Source organism: Schistocerca serialis, chromosome 1, assembly GCF_023864345.2.
Source record: "Schistocerca serialis cubense isolate TAMUIC-IGC-003099 chromosome 1, iqSchSeri2.2, whole genome shotgun sequence".
Classification (NCBI taxonomy): Eukaryota; Metazoa; Arthropoda; class Insecta; order Orthoptera; family Acrididae; genus Schistocerca; species Schistocerca serialis.
The window spans coordinates 553,859,463-553,884,351 of NC_064638.1; the positions used below are offsets into that span (position 1 = coordinate 553,859,463).

Genomic DNA, 24,889 nt, shown 5'->3' on the forward strand with positions numbered 1-24,889 from the left:
GGGCGAGCTCTAATTCCAAAACTAATCTTAAGTGATGCAAATGCTTTGAAAGGGAAATGTGGTATCTGTAACAAAAACTGGGGCACTGGAACAAAAGGAGAAAATCATATGTCAGAGACTCATTGCATGATGATCCAAATCATGGCCAAGATACGTCCCAAATGTGGAACATGATGGTGTTTCGGTGGTGATTTGGGCAGCTTTATAGTGGTGTTTCTTGGGACCCATAGATAACATATAGAATCAGATTACTGCCAATGCGTGTGCGACCATTTTGGCTGATCAGATCCATCCCATGGTCAAATGTATGTTAGCAAATGGTGATGCTGTGTTCCACAAGAGGGCCCCTGTCCACAAAGCGCACATCATCTAGGACCGGTTTCGTGTGCAGGAAGATAAATCGAACGGATCTCCCAGGGTCACCGCAGTCAACAGATCTCTGTGTTACTGAGCCTTTGTGGAGAAAGATGTGTAACCGTTATCCACCATCATCGTTACCTAAGCGTGCCACTATTTTGCAGGAACAAAGGTTTAAGGTTCCCTTGAAACCACACAGGATCTGTATCTATTCAGAGACGACATGAAGTTGTTTCGAATGCTATAGGTTTTCCTCGACCGTACTAGGCATGGAAATGGTTTGCGTTTTGCTGTTTCCATATCTCTGTCCTCCTCGTGTATGTCTTCAGTTAAATGTTGGACATACACCTAGTTCTGTATTCCCCTACAGTTTTTACCCTCTACAGCTCTCTAAAGTATCATGGAAGCTCTTACTTTATGTCTTAACCCGTTCTCCCCCTCTCCCTCCCGCCATGTTTTCCACATGCTTCTGTCCTGCCCGCCTTATTTCTCCATTTTTACTATTCTTCCGTAAAACCACGACTCTAAGTCTTCGATTCTGTTCTTTTTCAGTTTTCTCACAGTCCACGATTTGCTACCATACAATGCTGCGCTCCAACAAAGAGTCTCGCAAATTTCTTCCTTGAATTAAAGCCGATGTTTGATACTAGTAGAATTCTTTTGGCAAGGAATGCCCCTCTGATTGTGCTGGTTTTCTGTTACGTCCTTGCTTCGTCCTTCCTTCGAAGGTAGTGGAGTTCCTCACCTTCGCCTCACGTCTGCTGGACTTCATTAGCAGAGTCTTTCTTCGGTTTGCTCTCAATCAATGTTCTGTACTCATTAGTCTTCATTCCAGTCAAAACGTCCTGTAACGCTTCACTTTCACCGAAGACAGCAGGTTTGTCAGTGCATGACGTCACCGACAGCCTTTCACCCTAAATTTTCGCCCAAATCTTGACGCTTTTTATTCTCATCACTGCTTCTTCAATGAACAAACCAAATAGAAAGAAGCTAAAGAGTACATGATCTCCTTTTTCCATTCCAAACTCTTCGCATTTATTTTTCCTTTCTTGGTTTTTGTACATACTGCGTATTACCAATCTTTCCCTACAGTGAAAGTTACTTAGGCCTTCCCCAGATTGTCTAACGTCTTTAACCATTTAACGTTGTCAAACGCTTTTTCTAGATCGAAAAATACTATTAATGCCTCTTGCTTCCGTTATTAACTGCAACGTCAGAACATCCTCTCGTGTTCTCTCTTTTCTAAAGCCATTCTTATTGTTATCTAACAGCTCCTCGTTGTCTTTTCTGGTCTTCCGTGTATTATTCTTGTTACTAGTATTCCTTTTACCTTTATGCGGTAGCCACCTGTTCTTGCTTTATTGCACCTAGCATAATCTTCGTTATGGAGGAAGGAAAATCGCAGGCTGGAGGGGGGAGAGGAGGAGGAGGGGGGGGGGGAGGGGAGGGGTTGGCAGCCTGGTTTTCTCAACACGATACTGAACTGGTCTTGGTCGTGTTGAAGATGGTATGTCATCCACCTTCTCCTGATCTGACTTACGCAGCCAGTTATAGGCGGACCACAGTTCATCGTTGACTCACCACAATACAATTCTGCATTTTTTGACATGTGGAGATCATTGTAACAGAAGCGATAACCGAAACAAAAATCCACAGCGTTGACGGAGAACTGAGTCTTTGAACTTTTAGTCTGACTTATCCACCAAGCAACTGCAATCTTCATTCACACGTGAACATATGTGTGTCTTCAGAGCCGCGTGTAACTGCGTCTATTCCTCGCCCATGGCTCCTCCAAGGCCGCCGCCAGGTGGTGGTGGTGGTGGTCGTCGTCGTCGTCGTCGTCGTCGTCGTCGTGGTCAGTTGTAGGCCGCCAGGGGGGCGCCTGTGGGACAACGGCTTGGCGCTCGCTACCCGTTCCGCTTTCTTCCCCCGCCACCGCCGGACAGCAGTGACAACTGACGGCACCGCACGGCGGTAACCGGGCAGCGAGCTGCTACCGACAACTCCGGCTCTCCACCCAAGACGAGGCAATCAGTACGCGATGTGTTTTTGCGCGTGTATATTTCTGTACTAGTCTGAATTAACTTGACTAAACCCTACAAACAGCGGATCATCCTTGTTAAGGAAATTCCTCTAGTGTACTGATCCAGTGTTCTTACAGGGTCTATTGAACTACTGTATACGGAAAAAAAAGTTACAAACTACGGCATGCACACACTTTATTCAAAATGTAAACGTCACTACAGATACACGTATTTAGGTTATGACATGTACGGCTATCTGCCATCACTGTCGACGATGTGGTGCAGACAAATAGTGAAATTCTGCATGACCCGCTGAAGTCTAGGAACATCGATGCTGTCGGTGACCTCCTGAATGGCTGTCTTCAGCTCAGCAATGGTTTTGGGGTTATTGCTGCACTCCTTATGTTTAATAAAACCTCACTGAAAGAAGTCGCATGTGTTCAGATCCGGAGTAAATGGCAGCCTATCGAGGCCCATGCTAGTGGTCTCTGGGTACCCCAGAGCCAGAATGCTCCTCCAGGATATCTAACACACTCCTGCTTCTATGGGGTCAAACTCCGTCTTGCATGAAACCAATCTTGTCGAAATATGGGTCACTTTTGATAATGGGGATGAAATCATCTCCCAAAACCTTCACATACCGTTCGTGCCATCAACGAATATCGCACCGATTATTCCGTAATTGGACATTGCACACCCCACACTCACCCGTTGAGTGTGAAGAGACTTCTCGATGGCGAAATGTGGATTCTCAGTCCCCAAAATGTGCCGATTTTACTTATTGACGAACCCACTCACATGAAAGTGGGCTTCGTCACTAAACGAAACCATACAGCGCATACAAATTCCATCATCCCCCTGCGGCCAACGTCCTTACGCAACCGTTCCGAATTTATGACTATTTTATTTCATGTAGTTCAATAACTGTCACCCTGTACCAACATGGCACACCGGAAGGTGGTAATCAACGTTGGCTCTAACCATCTGAAACTCCTAAGCACCCCGTTGCAATAACTTTCAGATTAACCGAATTATTCTAGCATATTTTTGTTTCGAGAGTACAGTTTTTCATTTCAGATTGTCTCTCATTGAACATATTTACTTCCCCTTCAGTAAGTTTGTCTACAACTTTTTACTGCTTCGGAAGGGACACTTTCCATTCATACCTAGTACTTATGTACTATTTCCGAATCTGACGCACAACGCAATTGAATTGAGTAACGCTTAGGAAACTTGTGTCACTGCTTGGTCATCGTTATCAGTTAGCACTAGTTATAAAAAATCCATCTTCCGCCGTTTCCTCAGCTTATGACATCTGTATGTATGGCACTTTTTTTGACAGGAGGTTTTAATCAGTTTATGCTGTTCCAGTGTTTGTACATTTGGAGGCAACCATTAAAATTACAAGCTCCTCCACTCTTCCTGCTGGTTCCTTCCTCGAAGGAGTGAGTTATGCTGTTGTTTTTGTTGCCTTTGGCTGAATATTAATGAAACAATACGCCACATACCGTTTTGTACACACTGCTATAATTCCACGAACATTATATCAACGTCAAGAGAAGGTTAGGACCCACCACATAATTTATTCATGTGCATTCTGCAAACACTAGTCCATTTTTAGCGCACTCATATTCCAAGAGTAATCGCTCAAATTACCTACGTTGCGCTGCTTAACACAGTAAATGAGGACTTTCATGCGGAAGAACAGTAATTGGTATTTACAAGATATGAAAAGAGCTAAACATCGTAACAACTTCGTAAATGAATGATTTAAGTACAAAAAAATCCGTGTTATCAGTAACGAACGGTGCCGTGTCCCCACCTTTCACATTGGCAGCGGCTCAGTGACAACAGGTGCTGAGGCTGTTTGCAGAACGGATTAATCTCGTTGCGCGTGCTGTGTAAGGCGAGGCAGTCCGTTAGGTTAGCCACTGCCACAGTTCACATCACGACATCGATGAAATGACCGCTTTCATAACTAAGCATTCAGTATTGCTGGGCAGTGGTAATTTCAAGCATTCTATGAGTAATGAGTTGCTTTCAATACGCAGTCTGGTTATACATACTGTGCTTGTAAACGGTCACAGAAAAACCTGATGGAATAGCGCACTTGACATTTCATTTCACCACCATCTGATATGTCAGTCCATGTTAAGCAGTTATGGTAATTAATGTCGATCCACTTTCCTATTAATGGTATTTCACCTGCGAAGAGAGTATCGTACACCATTACAAGATCTTTGAAAGAACTAATGTCTGAGTGCAACGTGAAACATAGGCGAGAAGGAAATATATAGTGGAATAGATAGAAGTAACTGAAGTTTTATTGCTTCATATTAACAGAATCTTCCGTCGGTTCTTGGTAGAACAACATTATAATAAATGAAAAGCACCAGTTTGCTTTTGTCCTACAATATATTGTAGAACAAAAGCAAACTGGTGCTTTTCACTTATTTTATTGTTTCTTTCAATTAATAAGTTCATCTTCTCATTATCTTTGTTTTACTTGGCAAATATAAACTAATGTCATTTTCCAGTTCCAAACATTTACGTTAAAAATTGAGTTGAACTTTGATGCACTGTAAACAAAAATATTGATACGATGGGTAGGCAAAGTTTTAATTATCAACCCCAAAACCCAAGGTTGCGTAATAAATTTCTCCTACCATGAACAAATGAACTTGTCGAGATGGGGCTGCTCCTGTGCCTCAACGATACCGACAGCCGTACTTTAGGTGCAGCCACAACGGAGGGTTGTGTGTGGAGAGACCGGACTTACTCGTGGTTCCTGAGTATGGGCTGCTGCCTTTGCAGTAACTGCAATATGCAGGATTCTGGATGATTTATCTGGCCTTGGGACGTTAGCCAACATGGCCTTGCTGTGCTGTGCTGCTAGCAGCTGAAAAGAAGGGGTAACTACAGCCGTTTTTAAGTTTTTACATCATACAGCTCAGCTTTATGAGAATGATGGTATTCTCTTTGGTAAAATATTCCGAAGGTAAATAGTCTCTTCCTCCTGCCCCCCCCCCCCTCCCCCCAAGTTTGTCTCAGGGCAGAGACTATTCAGTATGATGTATCACCGTCAGGAAAAACATAACTGCCATTCCACTGATCGGAACGCAGAATATTAGGTTACTTAATCCGACAGGTAGATTAGAAAATTTAAGGGAAGTGAAAAGATTGAAGTTATGGTGTGGATTAGTGAAGTTTGATGGGAGCAGAAAACGGCTTGCTGTCAGATCAGAACAGAATTATTAACGCGCATCAGACAGGGTAATGCAAGAGTAGGTTTAACAATTAATAAGAAAATAGGAATGTAGGTGAGCTACTGTGAACAGTACAGTGAACGCATTATCGTTGGTACGAGACAATACCAAGACCCACGACAGCATTACAAGCTTACATGCCGACTAGCTCAACAGATGAAGAAATCTGAAGAATGTATGACGATGTATAAGAACTCCAGTTAGTTAAGAGCTTAGAATATTTAATTAGAAGAAGGGACTCAGATTAGGTAGTACGAAACTAAAGAGGTCAAAATGTTAGAACAACGAACTGGGGGGAAGGAATGAAAGTGGAAGTTGCCTGGTAAAATTTCGTACATAGCGTAATTTAATAATTATTGACCAATTGCATGAGAATCAGGTACCTTGTTGCTGACAAGCGCGTTTACTAGATGAGGGCTGTTTCGCAGCATTACTTTTATGATGTGTGGAAGGTAGGGGGGTACTGACTGAAGTAAAGCTGTGAGGATGGGTCGTGAGTCGTGCTTGAGTAGTTCAGAGAGTAGAGCACTTGCCTGCGAAAGGCAAAGGTCCAGAGTTTGGTCCGACACAGTTTTAATGTGCCAGGATGTTTCATGTTTCAGACTGAGTATACAATAGCAAGACAGATTTCGGAATCACGTTTTACTTAAACTGTGACATTTCCAGAGGTAGATATTGTATAAGTTATTGCTTGCGAACTGTAGAGTAAAACTTAGGAAATTGCAAAAATGTTGGCACATTAAGAAGATGAGACTTGGATAAACTGAAAGAGTCCTAGATTGTTGGAAATTTCAGAGGGAGCATTAGGCAACGATAACAACAGAAGACAAATGGGTAGCTTTGAGAGACTAAATACAAAAGGAAGCAGGGGATCGCGCAGGTAAAAAGGCAAGGCCTATCAGGAATCGCTAGGTAACCGAGGATATACTGAATTTATGAATGCCGCTTATAGGAAAATTAAGTATAAAATTTGAGACAAGAGCACCAGCTGTATATTAAGAGCATAGATGGTAAATCAGTACTAAGGAAAGAAGGGAAAGTACAAAGTCTGTATGAAGGCTACACAAAGAAAATGATCAAAGGCAATATTACAGAGAGGGAAGAGGAAGTGAATGAACGTGAGATGGGAGATATGACTCTGCGAGAAGAATTCGACAGGGCGCTGAAAGACCTGAATGGGAACAACGCCCTTTAAGAAGACAATATTCCCTTAGAATTATTGATATCCTTGGGAGAGCCAAGCTTTTCAAAATTATTCCATTTGTTGTGCAAGATGTGTGTGTCAGGTGAAATCAGACTCATCAGAACGAATGTACTAATTCCAATTCTGAAGAGTGCTGGGGCCGACAGGTGTGAATACCAACGAACCATCAGTTTAATTAACCATGCTTCTGTAACACTGACGCGAATTTTTAATGTAATAAAGTAAAGAGTGCTAGAGGCCGGCCTCGGGTAAAATCAGTTTGCGTTCAAGGGAAATGTAACAACGCAAGGCAATACTGATCCTACCACTTGTCTTAGAACATTTATTGCCAACTTGGTAAAGGAGAGGAATTTGAGGGGTACAAACAGCAGAGTGAGACCAAGGCTCGCATACAGTAAGAGGACTCAAATGGTCGTCGTTTGCGGTAGCTGCGGAGAGGTGGATGGTTGGTTGGTTGGTTGTTTGAGATTAAAGGGACCAAACAGCAAGGTCATCAGTCCCTTGTTTCAAATAGACTCCATTCTGCTAACGGGACATCTCAGGATAGTCAGAAAAATAAAACGGATAAAGGGGAAACGTAAAAGGGCAGTCACGTTGTCATTAGTAAAAACAAATGAGGGAAGTTGGCAAGAGAACGAACCCAACACTATGCTGAAACAGCATAGGCAAGACCATCTGTGACTTAAAAGGTACAACTGCTATAATGCAGAAAGTACGGATGGGAATAGAAAAACTAACCAAGCCTTAAAAAGAAGGGGTAAAAACAGAGTAAAAGGGAAAGAAAAGAGGATTCCGGTCAGGGAGGTGAATCGGGAATCTCTGAACACTGCCTACAGTGGGAGACACCCAAACACTCACCGCCCTGCCCCAACACCAGAGGGAGATTAAAAACTTTAAAACTGAGAATAAAAACCACTCTCCCGGAGGAAATCTAGAACCAGAGAGACCATCCGGGAATCGTCAGCCAACATCAAAGGTAAAGTGTGGGGGAGTCTGTACTTAGCACGCAGAGCCAAAAGAAGGGGGCATTCAACCAAAATGTGGGCCACTGACTGGAAGGCTCCACAACCACATAGCGGGGGTGGCTCATCACACAAAAGGAAACCATGGGTCAGCCTGGTATGGCCAATGCGGAGACGACACAGTGTGGTCGAGTCCTTGCGGGAGAGGCTAAAGGAAGAACGCCATGGGCCCGGATTCACCTTAATGGCACGAAGTTTATTAGACAGTGGAGTAGCCTCCCAAGAATTGGCCCATGACTGTGCAAAGTGGGATTTGATGTGAAGCCGTAAATCCGCTGCAGGAGGGGTTACAGAAAACGGGGGGTAAGTAACTGCTCCCCCAGCCAAACGATCAGCGAGCTCATTACCCGGGATACCCACATGGCCCGGGACCCATAGGAAGTCAATGGAACAAGCAGCACGGTGAAGATCAGCGAGATGGTCATGGATGGAAGAGACCAAGGGATGGCGCGAAAAACACCGGTCAATGGCAAGAAGGCCACTCATCGAGTCCGTACATAACAAAACGCGGTTGTGTTGGGATTGTTTAATAAAGGTAAGGGCCCGGGAAATTGCCATCAATTCCGCAGTAAACACCCCACATGAGGGTGGCAGTAGATGATTTTCCGTTCCAACAAAGGACGTGAAGGCATACCCAACATGATCAGCAGATTTAGAGCCATCAGTGTAAAAAACAACAGCATCCCGAAACTCCCATAAAATTTGGCGGAAAAAGGAACGGAACACCACCGGGGGGATGGAATCTTTCGGACCGCGGCGGAGATCCATCCGAATTCGAGGCCGAGGAACTAACCAAGGAGGGGTGGAGGGGAGGGAGCGAGGAAGACAGGACAAAGAAGGAAGCCGAAAATCACGGGTAAGAGACGCAAGGCGCAGCCCAACCGGTAAACCCGCCCGAGGGCGGGAGTCAGGCGGGCGACGTCTATGGTCTGGGAATAGGATAGAATAGGAAGGATGAGCGGGAGAAGAACGGATAGTAAGGGCATAAGACACCAGAAGCTGGGACCGTCGAACAGAAAGAGGGGGGATCCCAGCTTCAACCAGGAGACTATCAACAGGGCTAGTAGGGAAGGCACCGGTGGCCAAACGGATACCACGATGGTGGACTGGATCCAGCACGTGCAGCGTGGAAGGAGCAGCTGAACCATAAACTTGACAACCATAGTCCAAACGTGACAGAACTAGAGCACGATAAAGACGGAGGAGGAGGGAACGGTCCGCACCCCAGGAGGAGTGGGCAAGAAAGCGAAGGACATTGAGTTTACGGAAACATCCTACCTTCAGGAGTCTGATATGGGGCAGCCAAGTGAGCTTGTTGTCGAAAAGAAGACCTAGGAAACGAAACTGTGGAACCACAGGCAATCTTTGTGCAGCGAGATAGAGCTCTGGATCAGGGTGGACCGTAGTACGGCGACAGAAGTGGACCACCCGCGATTTTAAAGGAGAGAATTGAAACCCGTGGGAGAGGGTCCATGCAGAGGCACGCCGTATAGCCACCTGGAGCTGCCGTTCTGCAGATGGCATCGAGGAGGAACTAACCCAAATGCAGAAATCATCCACATACAGGGCAGGGGCGACCAAGGGACCGACAGAGGCCACAAGTCCATCGATAGCAATGAGGAAAAGAAGGACACTCAAGACAGAACCCTGTGGGATGCCCGTCTCCTGGGTCCGTGGAGAACTAAAAGCAGTACCAACTCGAACTCTGAATGACCGATGGATCAGGAACTGGCGGATAAAAATCGGGAGTGGGCCCCGAAGACCCCACTGATGAAGGGTTAGTAAGATGTGATGGCGCCAGGCCGTGTCATAGGCCTTGCGAAGGTCAAAAAACACTGCAACCAAATGGCGGCGCTGGGAAAAAGCCTGCCGAACTGCGGATTCCAAGCGAAGCAAATGATCGATTGGAGATCGTCCCTCTCGAAAGCCACACTGGTAAGGGGACAATAGATCCCGAGATTCGAGGACCCAAGTGAGCCGACGGGCTACCAGCCGTTCAAGTAACTTACAACCAACATTGGTCAAACTAATGGGCCGATAGCTATCAACAGATAGGGGGTTCTGACCAGGCTTAAGGACAGGAACCACAATGCTATCCCGCCACTGAGAAGGGAAGTCACCCTGGAGCCAGATACGGTTAAACACCCGAAGAAGATGGTGCCGTTGTGGAGCACTGAGATGTTGAAGCAGCTGGTTATGAATGGAATCTGGGCCAGGAGCCGTATCATGAGAAGCAGATAGAGCAGAAAGAAATTCCCATTCAGTGAAAGGTTCGTTGTAAGATTCTGACTCACAAGTGGTGAAACATAAGGTGACAGCTTCAGCCTGCTGTTTTTGATGAAGGAAAGCAGCTGGATAGGAGGCCGACGCTGATGCCACTGCAAAATGAGTCGCAAGATGTTCTGCGAGAACTAATGGGTCCGTACAAATGCCATCTGGGAGGTGAAGGCCTGGGAGGGTGGACTGCCGATGGCAACCTTGGAGAGAGCGAAGTGTAGCCCATACCCGTGACAGAGGGACAGTGGAACCAAGGGAAGAAACGAATCGTTCCCAACATATCCGCTTGCTCTGTTTGATTAAATAACGGGCTTTAGCGCGAAGGCGCTTAAAGGTAGAAAGGCTGGCTACAGATGCGTGCCTCTTAAAGTGTTGCAAAGCTCGACGGCGATTACGGATGGCAATGGCAATGGCCGTACTCCACCACGGGACTTGCCGACGACGAAATTGTCCAGATGAGCGCGGGACAGCAAGGTTAGCAGCGCGAACAATCGCGTCAGACACGTCACATAGGACGTCATCAATACAACCCGACAAAGAGGGAGAAAACTCGACCTGTGCAGTATATAGAGGCCAATCGGCGCGGTGGAAAGACCAACGAGGTAACCTCTCCATCGGGGAGCGGGAAGGGAGCGTGATAATCAACGGGAAATGGTCACTATCACAAAGGTCGTCGTGTGGCGACCAGTGTAATGAAGGGAGGAGAGAGGGAGAAGAAAGAGAAAGATCAATGGCAGAAAAGGTACCATGACCAGCACTGAAATGAGTAGGGGAGCCATCATTAAGAAGGCACAGGTCGTGGTCTGCAATAAATTGGTCGATAAGAAAACCTCGTCTAGATGGAAAGGCACTGCCCCACAAAGGATGATGAGCATTAAAGTCCCCAAGGAGGAGGAAGGGAGGAGGAAGTTGCTGAAGAAGGGTGGTTAAGGCAGCAGGTGTAAGAGTCCTGTCAGGAGGGAGATAAAGATTGCATACTGTGACTGCAGAGTCTAAGTGGACCCTAACAGCAACTGCTTCCAATGTAGTTTGGAGAGGAATCCACGTGCTAGCAATGTCTGTACGGACCAACGTACAAACGCCACCAGAAGCCCGCAAGGGTCCGACCCGATTTCGACAGAAAACACGGAACCCACGGAGGGTCGGTGAGTGAGCATCAGTAAAATGAGATTCCTGGAGAACCACACAAGCTGCTGAGTAGGACGAAAGAAGGGATTTCAATTCCGGAAGGTGACGATAGTAGCCATTACAATTCCATTGGAGAACCACAGAACGATGGTTTAAATGAGGGCTGAACACGCTAAATCCAGTCATACCGCCGGGTCCCCACCCGTCACCGACAAGGAGGGGGCGACATCCATAAACGACAGGTCAGAATCCGGTTGTGAAGCCGGGGAAGGGACCTCCGGTGACACCAGAGGCTCTTTGTCCCGGGACTTATGTTTCTTCTTCTTTTCAGGCTGAGATCGAGGAGGGCTGTGTGGCATAATGGAGCCAGCTGCAGCAAGATCAGGAACAGAAAGAGACCGGGCGACCTGGGGGCCGATAGACCGCGGCTCTCGCGGTCGCCGCGCTGCAGCAGACCTTTGACCTGGAAGGTGCCGGGAAGGGGCATCCCGGGAGAGGCGCCCTTGACCGGCAGACGCCGAAGGAGTGGGACACTTCTCCGGCTGGGGAGGGGGAGCGGCGCCCAGAGGAGAAGGTGTGGGAGCCGCAGGGGAGGGGGGAAGGAGAGGGGTCCGGGACGGGGGTAAGGAAGGGGGAGGAAGGGATGAAGATGTAACCAAGGCGTAACTAGATGTCATGGACACAGGGTGCAATCGTGCATATTTCTTACGGGCCTCTGTGTAGCTTAAACGATCAAGAGACTTATACTCCTGTATCTTTTTTTCTTTCTTATAGACTGGGCAATCTGCTGAACGTGGAGAATGACTACCATGACAATTTACACATACAGGAGGGGGAACACAGGGACTCCCCTCATGGAGTGGACGTCCACAGTCACCACAGAGAGGGTCCTGGGTACAGCGAGAAGACATGTGGCCAAAACGCAAGCACTTAAAACACCGCATAGGAGGTGGGATGTACGGCTTCACATCACAGCGATAGACCATAATCTTAACTTTCTCAGGAAGGGTATCCCCTTCAAAGGCCAGGATAAAGGCACCAGTATCAATACGATTATCTTTAGGACCCTTCTGAACACGCCGAACAAAGTGAACACCCCGCCGTCCGAGATTGTCCCGAAGTTCCTCATCAGTTTGAAGGATGAGGTCTCTGTGAAAAATCACACCTTGTACCATATTTAGAGACTGGTGAGGGGTAATGGACACGGGAATTGTGCCAAGATGGGTACAGGCACGAAGGGCCGCAGATTGGGCAGCCGAAGCAGTTTTTATCAGTAACGAACCCGACCGCATCTTGCTCAAGGAGTCCACTTCGCCGAACTTGTCTTCAATGTGTTCCACAAAGAATAAAGGTTTGACACTGGTGAAAGTATCTCCATCAGTCCTGGTGCAAACTAGATAACGGGGGAAAGGCTTTGCCCCTAGACGACGGGCCTGACCCTCCTCCCAGGGGGTAGCCACGGAAGGGAAGGCCGAAGGGGCAAGAGAAGCAGCACTTGAGGAATCAGTACCACGCAGAGAGACGGCCGCAGAAGAGCGGCCAGAGGTTTGGACCCTTATGCGTTTCATCTGCATAGCGTCCGCCCTGATACCACCCACTCCGATCAGGGGCTCTCCTCACGGGCGCCACCCAGCCACAGCAAGGGCCGTCTGGCACGGCGGCCATTGCCGGGAGTTCCGATGCTCCAGGATGACGAGCAACCACTCCAAGGCATGCATGAGGAGGTCACAGCTCAGGTATCAGAAGTGTGATCCCTGTGTGTTCAGGGGGCTCAACCAAAAGGGTACATAGCGACCCCACCACACGGGCTGGCTACCGTGCTGGCTATGCACCCTAGCATCAGATAACGACGTAGAAGAAAAGGTGGAATATACTAGGAGGGCACACGTCGGAGACACTAGGTAAGGTGCTCTTCCCCAAATGGCTCACACTACGGAAGAGAAATTTTGGAATGGAGGTCAAACCCCAGAGGGGGACCAAAGAATGCCAAAAGGAGGAGATGATTACGCAACAAAGCCGGAGTGTAAAACCAACAGAACCAGGAGGATAGCGGGGGCCAACATAAGCAAGGACACCAATAGAGGGAGAGGAGAGGGCGAGGGGAAAGGGGTATGGAGGGGAAAGGAGGGGAAGGGAAAGGAAATGCAGCCCGGGAGAGAAAGAAGGCTGCAATGGCTCGGGGCCCCGTGCTCGCCACGCACGTATCCACGAAAGAGTTGTGGACCCCCTGGGGGGCGGAGAGGTGGAGACGATGCCCAGGTAGAGTAGCATGGAGAGCTGCATCAAAGCGTTCTTGGGACTGAAGACCATTACAACAAAAAACAATTTGTTTATTTGGAAATAGATACTTGCAGACCTGTCACACACTGAAAAAGGGACGATTGCAGGGATTGATTTGGGAAAGGGTGGCAGAAGTGGGTCATCTATCCCCCATTCCTCCACGTAATGCAAATTGTCGTGCGCCACTTTTATTGTGCCACAGATACCCACAATTTTAGAAATAACCTATATAGAATGATTATTTTAATATGATGATGATCACCATCACCACCACCACCACCACCACCACCACCACCACCACCACCACCACCAATCACTTCTTAGTGTATCGCTTTAGAATAAATTGCAATAAACTGATGAAAAAAATTGGATCACAAGCGAAGCCATAGCAGAGAAAGTGAACATCAGTCATAGATCGGTTTTCAACTTCTTGCAAGACTTTTGCAATGCATAGGTTTCGAGACACAGCTAGTTAACAACCGCTGAAGATGTCCGTCGAACGTGGGAGCAGCGAAAACGTTACAGCTGCGTCAGGCAAGAACAGATGACAATTCCTGCCTTTAGTCATCATGAACGTATGCTAGGAGGATCACTTCGACCAGGAAAAAGACGTAGGTATCAACCATGTCGATTCACCACTGCCGAAAATGGCCAATGCCATACCTTCATCGGGGATGTGAGGATGAGTTTCTGGACTGCCAAGTTGTGCTGAGAGACTGTGCTTATAACTTGCAAACAGTTACAGGTACGTACTATCGGAATCTCTCGCCTGGATTACGGAAGGGTGTCAAGACCAAGTGTCACAGGAAGCTGTCCCAGTGGAGCGTTTTTGCTCCACAACATACCAGCTTATTCTGTGCTCGACAGTCGTCAGTTCTGCTTCCTTCTTCATTCAGAATTTGCCTCGGTCCTTGGTGTTCTCCTGAAATGGCGCCCTGTGCTACTTCCTAGCTGGGGTCATCAGTCCCCTAGAACTTAGAACTACTTAAACCTAACTAACCTAAGGACGTCACACACATCCATGCCCGAGGCAGGATTCGAACCTGAGACCGTAGCAGTCGCGCGGTTCCGGACTGAAGCGCCTAGAACCGCTCGGCCACTTCGGCCGGCCACAACCAAGATCTCCGGCAAGGTATCCACCATCTGGAAGAGCACGTCGCATTGAAGTGTAGGTACAGGAAGGGTAATACCATCGCTACGTTACGAGCTCGAAGCTTATCAGTTTTCGAGAAGGTGATAAAAACTTTTGACTTCCCGCCGTATACTGTAGCCAATTGAAAACTGACTGCTCTATACCTGTAATGGCAATAATACATAAAAATTATTTTATTATTTGATAAATTCAGTGGCCGGTAATTTATCTTGGTGTACAGTCAGTGAATCGCTCAACATGGCTTACGTCACAGAGAGAAACTGCCTATCTTCGTGATACTCGGGGCAGAGGGGCCAGTTGCAGGTGGCGATGCCGCACCTAGCGCTGTGTGAGGCGCATTACGCAAGCTGGCGCTTGCGCAACTCGGTGCGGTCCTTGCCACTGCCACCCTACAGCCGGGAAGGTTGGTCGCCTCACGGCTTACTGCTTACGCTTTCTGCGCCTGGCGAAACTGCAGCCGGCCTGCCAGCCAAGTGGCGAGGCGTTGCGAAGACGACTGCTAACTAAGCGGGCCTCCTGCCTCTCGCACCTCTGAGTTGTGTCGCGCCAGTCCACACGTCACATTCACAGAGCTCAGACATCGAGCCTATCAAGGATAAATGTCAACACCACATCCGCAGACCGGAATTGTTATGGCTCATCGCGTTCGTCGACGCTGTAATACAAAAATATCACCATCGTCTGCTGTTTTAGTTTCAACGTCAGACATTCACGAGATACGGAATAAAAAGGTTTGAACCCGTCCACTACTTTAGGTGTGACTACAGTTTTCCAGAACATTCCGTTTCTGGCCAGGATCTGACAAAATTATTCAAGGCTTCATGCGTGGTCCTCCATCCGGATGCACGATTTGTTATTAAATTTTCCATTGAAGTTTCTCTGCCATCTCTTGCAGCCAGAGAGTAATAACCGCCGTTTTCGCAACATTCACCAGTGCTACCATTAAACCAGCGTGGTTCTTCGGCGTCGTTGAGCACTTTTCTTGGAACATACTTATCCAGACCGCTGTTTATAATGTTCCACAAAATTTCGGGCGTGCAGTCGCATAAATTTTACTTTTAATATTTCGACTGTATATCGTCCAGCCATCTTCGGAGTAATCCGAGGTGACTAACGCTCCAGCACTTGCTCCGTCCTTTTAAACCCGCGGACAGCACTACTGCGCGCAGACTGCCACAGATACACAAGGCGCCAGGGACAATCAGCGGCAATGAGGTTTAACATATGCGTGGGATTAGATCTATGGCTGCGAGGTCGATCCACACGGTGATATGTATGTATTACTGCGAGCTGCTCGTCGCGAGGTCTTCAAGAGTTTATTACAGAAAGAGCCGAATACCATGATTTGTCCAAGCTGAAGGCGCTATCTCAAATTCGTCGCCAGCCGAATTTCAAATGCTTCTTTCACTACTGAGTCCCAGAAAGATGAAGTTGAGGCTAAAATTTCGACGTTATCGTACACCATAGAGTACCCCGTGTCAATAAAGTGCTCTGCTACCGCCGTCTTATTAAGTTGTAAGAGCCGGGTGCACCTATGGTGCTCTGCGCATCTCCTCATGGAGTGTATCTGTCGTCTGTCCGATGTATGAGCGGCCACACTCCCGGGGGATCTTGTAAACCTCAGTCTTCCGATGCGCTAAATCATCTTAAACGGAACCCAGTAGTGCTGCTGTCTTTGGTGGAGGGCGAAAAATCACTTACACTTCTTGTTTGCTGAGGATTCGTCCTATTTTTGACGATAGGTTTACCACGTACGGCAGAAAAGCCATGGATTTAAAACTTTCCGTGGATTCTCCTTTCCTTATGCCCACTGTTGGTTTCATTTGCAGTGCCGTAAGTATCTGCTGTAGAGAGTACACGTTGGCTTCAAAAACTCTTCAAGCTTTTAAGCTCGTCCTCCAAACTGTCCTTGTCAGCAGTTACGTGTTCTGAGTACACTCCTCGTCTGCGAAGGATGGTGGCAGCTATTTGCACGTGAATATAAATCCGTATGGGTCGGTTTCCGATGTACTGCATGTCCCAAAGTGCCATCATTTTTGCGTCGTACCAAAACTTCCGAAAATGGAAGGCATCACACCCATCTCTTTCAATTTCCATCGTGAACTGAAGTTGTCTCCGGATGGAATTCAGATTATTTAAAAATTCTTTTAATTTATCTTCACCAAGGGCCCACACTAAAAACGTGTCATCAACATACCTCCAAAACACTGTGGGTTTCAAGATTGCAGATTCCAACGCTTTCTCCTCTAAGTCCTCCGTAAGTGCTGGAAAATCAGTCACCTCGGCTCCCTCTGAAGATGGCTGGACGGCATGCAGCCGAAATATTAGAAGAAGGGAAAGTTATGCGTCTTTATTAGAGGAAGTGAAACTTATGGAACAATCATTGCGCCGTGAAAATATGAAGATGCACGCTGTTTATGTCTTCGTGACATGAATGTTCTGTGTTTGCCACATCACAACTAAATGTTCTCATTTCGTCCTTTAAATAAGTTGACAGTGGCTTTCTGTTCGCCCAAACACAAATACTCACCTAGCTTCTTTGGTGAACACCTTGCCTGTAGTGACCGTTGTTCCTCTCACTGTGACTTTCTCACTGTGACGCTCTAGAAATGATCGTCTCTATAGCACCGTAGTCTTAAAATCTAAATATTTACTCACAATCCCTTCCCTTACGGAAGAACATTTGCTTGATAGGGGAAACAGACAACTTCAGTACACGAGTCACTGCCCTCAACTTTGCAGATTAAAATCCGTCGGTACTTTCACTGCTATGCTTTGTTAACACAGCGTGGACGTGACAAAGCGCTAACGAAGTGAAAGGAGAAGACCCTACGCAGATCTCGCGAGCTGATCTGTCAAGGCCGGTTGAACAAACCCACTAAACATTACGCGGAGCGGTGGAATAAGACACCCTATTATGAAATGGAATGTTTTACATCCTTCTCCACATAATCCTCTATTTTCGCGATACTGCATCATAATCTTCACATTACATCCGACCAACAGAAAAAAATATGGCACCGTAACAGAACTAGGACGACTTTATTAGACTAAGTGCGGAATGTTAGTCTAAGTTTCTGTCTTCAAGTTCATAGCGACAGGAATACCCTATCCGTTGAGAAACATAAAAATGTCGATCACCTCTGCTGTTAAGCTAAAAGACTTGCGTAATGCCAAATACTAACAGAATTCGAGAAACGAATTTGAACATTATCTGAGTGATTTGCTACGATTCAATTCTTTCAAGCTGTATTCTTTTCCTTTGTGGTTTGTGTATGGACTAAAAGTGCATAATACGCTACAATGCACGTATGTGTTAGGCACTGACGATCACTGTTAAATACTACAGAGAAATTTGTTGTGCTCATTTGTGCTAAAGAAAACGACGTCACCTGCAAAATAAAACGTCTAAGATTCTCTATATCGTTGAACTGACCAAGTAACGCAGAATTCCTTACGAAATCCATCAGGATTATTAGCACCATACTCTTGTTGTGCAATTCTGGGATCCTGGTTCACGATTTCCAGAGCTTTAAGTAGCAAATTATTAGGATATACAAGGCGACGTAATAACCTATATAAAAATCAAAATATGGTTATTTAGTCGTGTCTGAACGAAACGTATGGCAGTACGAAAACCAACTAGTATACTTATTTCGTATCGAGCTATGTTACCGTTGCAGAGGCTGCAAAACGGAGAAATGTTTCCGCGTCACATTCTGCTTCGCCCCTTCATGCACGTTCCGAATGATCACGAACAAGTGGAGCAAGTCAGAGGGCAATGACTAATGCAGTTCCATAAAAAGCTTTGAACTTCCTTAGACACCCAAGAACTTTTGTGAGTGGGTCTACGAAAACTCTGCCCATGCATGTCTCTCCAGTGAGGTCCACTAAGATAATGTCATCCAAATACACCCACCCATCCCAGGTTTTCTTCCGTAAACTGAGCGCAATGAACCTTAACTGAGGCAACACAACATAACTACGAGAAAACAAAAAATAAGTACGTACCACGTACTTTTTTCTAGAAAATATTAAGAAAGCTAGAGAACCGGGTCGAGTAACTCCATCAAGAGTAACACAGTAAAAAATAAACTAGATGATCCATATAAACGTAGCAACAAAACCGCACGACTGACAACTACCTTCGAAAACTCTAGGAAATGTCAGAAGACTGACAACGGTTTCTCACTCTTGTATTGACTATGGTAGGGTTATTTTAAAATACAATCTACCTTTGGTTTAAGGTTTTCGTCTTTTGGCAATATCACGACAAAATTAACCAAGACGACATTGAGTATATGTTAACTTTAAACTGAGAACTCTACGGTACAATGAATGACAATTTTACAAAGCTGGTAGCAGACCTAAAGCTATGGACAATCTATGGTATTTTTATTTTAATAAGAAGATTAAAATGTCGCTCCGGTGTTCTAGCCTCGGCTCACCGTCAGACGGCCACGTATTCTGAGTGGTGAACTCTCCACGCACTGGTAAATGGAAGAAGCGAAAGTGAGTGAATGAAACGAATATACGTTGGAAAAGTACGCAAAAGCCGCCCTAGTGGTTTTGTAGGAGTCAAACAAACACACCCAGTTAACAATGGCAACACCATTTATTTTTTTAACTATCACGTCGCTAAAACTGGGGCATACAGCTTACATAAAACAGTCACATTCCCCATTCTCCGCAGGCAGTATTCAGACTAAGATGATAAGAAACATGCACCTACGAACAAAGAAGGTTATATAATCTACTGCATTTTAATCACACAAGGGCAGCACATAAAGTAAGATAGCGTAGCAGCTACATAGTTCAGTCCACGACAAAGTAGCTTGGGATGTTCCAGGAAGCTACGTCCTCTTTTCGTGGTTAATTCCAGTAAGCTGCATGAATAATATTCTATAGCTTCTTATGATTATATCATTTCACTCTTTCGACACGTTAACAGAATTTCGCAGGCAACACGGCATCTACGTCTACATGAATACTGCGCTGTTCTGTCAGAGGGATCATAGTAACACTTAACTGTTTCTGAACCGTTCCATTCTCGAATAGCGATTTAGAAAAATAAACATACAAATTTTTTGTGCGAGCTCTGATTTCCCTAATTACTCGCACTTCTGGCAATTTCTCTCTATGTAAGTATGAGTCAAAAATATTTTGCATTTGGAGGAGAAAGTTGGTGATTAAAATTTTGTAAAAGGATTTAGACGAACCGAAAAATAGATTTGATTTAACGATTACCACACAATTCGCTTATATTCCTGACAGTCTCTTCCCTATTTCGCGATAATACAAAGTTAGCTGCCTTTTTTAACTTTTTCGAAGTCTGTCTTCAGTAACATCCCATACGGCGCAGCATTAGTCTAGAAGACGGAGAAGCTTGGTCTAGGCAGTATATTTAGTAGATTTGTAGCACCTGTGTATTTTGCCAATAAAAATTACTTTGGTTCGCCTTCTTTACGTTATTTTCTAAGTGGTGGCTCGGTTTTTAAGTTTAATGTCCTTGTAATCCCTCAGTATTTAGTTGAATCGACAACCTGAAATTTATCTGACTTATCGTGTAACCGGAATTTAACGGAATTTTTTAATACTCATGTGGAGGACCTCACTTTTTACTATTTAGGTTTAGTAATCACTTTTCGCAACGTACAGGCATCTAGTTAATTCCTCCTGCAGTACGTTTTGATCTTTAGTAGATGGTACTCGACAGCATCATCTGCCAACACTAAGAGGGCTACTCAGATCTGTATTAATAAACTGAAACAGACACCTGGTCCCAGTTGCAAGGTCTAACACGATACGACAAGTATTCAAGTCAGAAACGTTGTTATGCATTGTAGCAGTGTAACTCAACCCATGCAATTTACTTAGAATATATTCATCAGCATTCAAGCATGAGAGCACGTAGCGATTTCTAAAAAAAACTTTACACGATTTCACACCATTTAGAAAATCACTCTGTGACATCCCTCACGAAATACTGAAAGGAAAGAAGTTCTTAGTTTACGTACTGCGTTTCCGCTGTTCACACAGCAGAACTTCAGGTCTTACCGTTTTAATTTATAACTTCTTTACTACTAACTACTCGCAACACATATTGTAAGCAGTATCTACATATGCCACTGCATGTTTCCCGCCTTCAGCTGTAAATGTTTTACGTGCTGAACGTCAAATATTTAACATTACAACTGAATAACGATGTAATATGTTTCTAGTTGTTTTATACATGGGAGTTCGATTCTTTGGAGAATCGTCGGTGGAGGGGTGTAACCCTCCCGACCGGAGGTCACGAATCCAGTGGCACAACTGAGGCAACAGTTCACAGGCACGCAATTCCATTGTGAGTCGGTTGTGAGCAACACTGTGAAAACCGACCCGGAAATCTAGGAAAGTAACTTTAGCTTCCTGTCGATAGCATTCATTTCCCTGTGTGAATAAAGAGCACAGTATAAGGTACCGTTACCTGGAAAACGGTAACACGAATATCAATTTCAGGACAAGATTACACGGTAGTGAAAAGCTTAGTATGTAATCATTCGGCGAGTCTAGGAGGGTGGGGGGGGGGGTGCAACATCGGCGGGGGTCTAACGTTTCCAATACTTTATGTACAGGGAGTTGTGTCCACTGCCGACAGGATAAATTATTTAACTAAAGTTAGTAATGTCATAAGAATTTCTGGAAGTGAAGATGCGAGAGCGTATAAAACAAGAAACTGCGATTGTATACAAACAAGACCAACTGGAACAGCCACATACGAGGGTTGAAACTTCAATAGTACCAACTATTCATTTACGGCTCGTACAAAATAGATACGTGTTTTAAAATTTTACTGGCCTTCAAAGTAGTCACCAGCATTGTGTATAACCCGTTGCCAGCGATGTGGAAGTTGTAAGATACTTTTAGCAGTGCTAGTTGTGTTGACAGTTCGAGCGGCGCGGTCTATTGCCCGACGAATTTGTAGCAGTTCTGAAGCGAATGCCGTGGAGGGTTTCGTTCAGTTTAGACATCGAATTGAATTCACGAGGGCTTAAGTCAGTGGACTGCAGTAGGTGGTATAGCACTTAGCAGCCCCATCAGTCAAACAAATCAGTAACGGCTTGAACTGTACGCGCTGGAGCATTGTCCTGCAAAATGATGGTCAGGTCCTGCAGAAAGTGTCATCACTTCTGTCTCTATGCTGTTCATTTTTGGAACACAACCTACGACCAGCTCAGAGACAGAAGTGATGACATTTTCTGCAGGACCTGACCATCATTTTGCAGGACAATGCTCCAGCGCGTACAGTTCAAGCCGTTACTGATTTGTTTGACTGATGGGGCTGCTAAGTGCTATACCACCTACTGCACTCCCCTGACTTAAGCCCTCGTGAGTTCAACTCGATTTCTAAACACTTCACGGCATTTACTTCAGAACTGCTACAAATTCGTCGGGCAATAGACCGCGCCGCTCGAACTGTCAACACAACTGGCACTGCTAAGAGTATCCTACGACTTCCACATCGCTGGCAACGGGTTATACACAATGCTGGTGACTACTTTGAAGGTCAGTAAAACTTTGAAACACTTATATTTTGTACGAGCTGCAAATAAACAGTTGCCACTATTAAAGTTCCAACCCTCGTATTTGGCTTACCAGAATGTCTCAGACGTGTTTCAATATCTGAACTGTAGCGCTCTACGAAGTCGTGTAAAATCTCCAGAAGAACTACACATCTCATTGAACCTTTCTTCTTCCATGTTCATGGAAGACATAGGAAAATTATCTGCCTGTGGTAGGTAAAAATAGTCATTTGTCTTTCAACTGCAATTATGTAGGTAGATCGCAAGGAATATTTTTACACCAGGAAGTACAGTTTAACGAAGAGCTTTATTTTAGTTGGAAGAAAAGTTTTTCAAGAAATCTGGCAAGATTCTTTTGCTTTCTCACACGTGACATCTATGGTGATGGCGCAGTTTAGGCCAGTCGAACCCGATCTCTGGCAGGAGCAGACACGTCCTCACAGTGTTCTGCCTGTGAGTGGAAGGGGGAGACACCTTCAAACAACGGTACGAGAAGATTTGTGCACCAATAAATTGACTTATTCTGCTTTAAAATGACGTAAATGATTACCACTCATATGGTAATAGTCGACCTTAAGGTTTTTGACCCTAAGCTTCTGTTTGATCTGTTGTTCAACGTGTTTGTGCAGAACCATCTAATATATTTTCGGATAGAATATAATAAATTTTGTTGAGCTCGAGAAGCTTAAGTGTACGAATCAGCATGGTTTTAAGAAGAATCGCTCATGGAAACTCAACTTGCTCTTTTCTCACATGATGTACTGCAAACTATGGATGAATGGCAACATGCAGATTCCAAATTTCTAGACTTCCGGAAAGCGTTTGACACGGTGCCCAATTACAGTTTGTTGAATGTACGAGTCTATATGGAACAGGTTCATAGATATGAGAGTGGCTTGAAGAGTAATAATACCCAGTATGTTGTCCTCTATGGCGAGTGTTCATCACAGACTCTTGTCATGATGTCTCCTGGGAAGTGTGATAGGACCACTGATGTTCTCTATACACGAAATGATTTGGCGGGACAAGATGGGCAGCAATGGTGCTGTGTTGTACGGTAAGATGTCGAAGTTGAGTGACTGTAGCAGAATACAAGACGACTTAGACAAAATGTCTAGTTGGTTTTGACGAATGGCCGCTAGCTCTAGATGTAGAAAAATCTGATACTATGCGTATGAGTGGAAAAAACAAACCCGGAATGTTCGGATAGAAGGATACAACATTGGTAGTGTCCTGCTTGACACCGCCACGTAGTTTAAATATTTGGGCGTAACGTTGCAAAGCGATATCAAATTGAACAAGCTTGTGAGGGCTGTACCTGGAAATGCGAATGGTCGACTTCAGTTTGTTGGGAGAATGCGAAAGAGCGTTCACCTGTAAAGGTGATTGCATAATGGGACGCTGGTGCGACCAATTCTTGAGTACTGCTCGAATGTTTGTTGTCTGTACCAGGTCGGATTAAAGGAAGACATCGAAGCAATTCAGAGGCCAGTTGCTAGATTTGTTACCTGTAGATACCGGTGACACACAACAAATAAAGTTCAGGCTTTAACTTGCAACAACTATAGCCTATGAAAGCTACGTCACAAAATAACTTTAAAAGACGTAAGAAAAACGCTTAAGTGACTAACCAGCGATGTTATAGATCGCCTGATAAGGGCAGTAGTGCTGAAACAGGCCTGTCGTAATTAAACATAAAAACATAAAAAGCGGCTTTTTGGACTTAATTCATAATGTTATGAAGATGCTGCTGGAATTCAGTTGGAAATCGCTGGAGGGAAGGCGACATTCTTTTCGGGGAACACTGCTGGGAAATGTAGAGAACTGGCATTTGAAGCTGACTGCAGAACGTGTGTGTTGCCTTCGTAAGGAGCACGAAGATAACATACCAGAAATTAGGGCTCATATTGAGGCATATAGGAAGCCGTTTTCCCCTCTTTCTATTTGCGAGTGGAACAGGAAAGGAAATGACTAGTTGTGGTTCGAGATGCCCTCCGCCATGCGGCGTAAGGTGGTTATTGAATATCTATGTAAATGTAGTGTGAACAGACGATGCTACTATTAAGAACCCTATTGGTGTCTAGTAGGTGATTTACTTCAAACCGGACATCTTCCAGAGTTTGTCCTGTTAACGTACTTCATGTTTCGTCCACATTGTATAATATTTTATAAGCAATTCGTGTGTGAATATAGAAATACGGTGCTTCACATTACTTCTTTGAAGGCAAATAAGTGATTACCATTTGGAAACTCACTCTATTAAACTTTAGCATTTAATGTGTAAAGACGAAACAACGTAATGAGCTGGAGAAGAGCGCAAGCCTGAAGCCGGTGGGTTTTTTAAAGAAACCTCTTCAGACGTGACTGGTAGTGGATTTTCTTCAAGAGTATCCTTTAGTGTGAGGCGTTTCCTATTTGTTAAATATGCCTATGTTAGGAATTTTGCAATTCGTAGCGCGCACTCAAGTCAAAATATTGAGTACTTATTTGGCGACCTTCTGACTGGGACAGTATATTTAGTTTTTAGGGGGCTGGTGACCGTATTATTAATTATCCAGTTTCTGATAAACGAAACAGCGTCAGCACCGGAAACAATTCCAGCCCTAACATGAT

At 45.3% G+C, this 24,889-nt stretch overlaps 1 protein-coding gene across 3 annotated transcripts in view; it reads right to left on the reverse strand.

The window, feature by feature from the left end:
* The window catches only part of LOC126475343 (cerebellar degeneration-related protein 2), a 485,149-nt gene that overhangs the window by 53,553 nt on the left and 406,707 nt on the right, over positions 1-24,889 (reverse strand). The gene's annotated exons all lie outside the window — the stretch shown is intronic.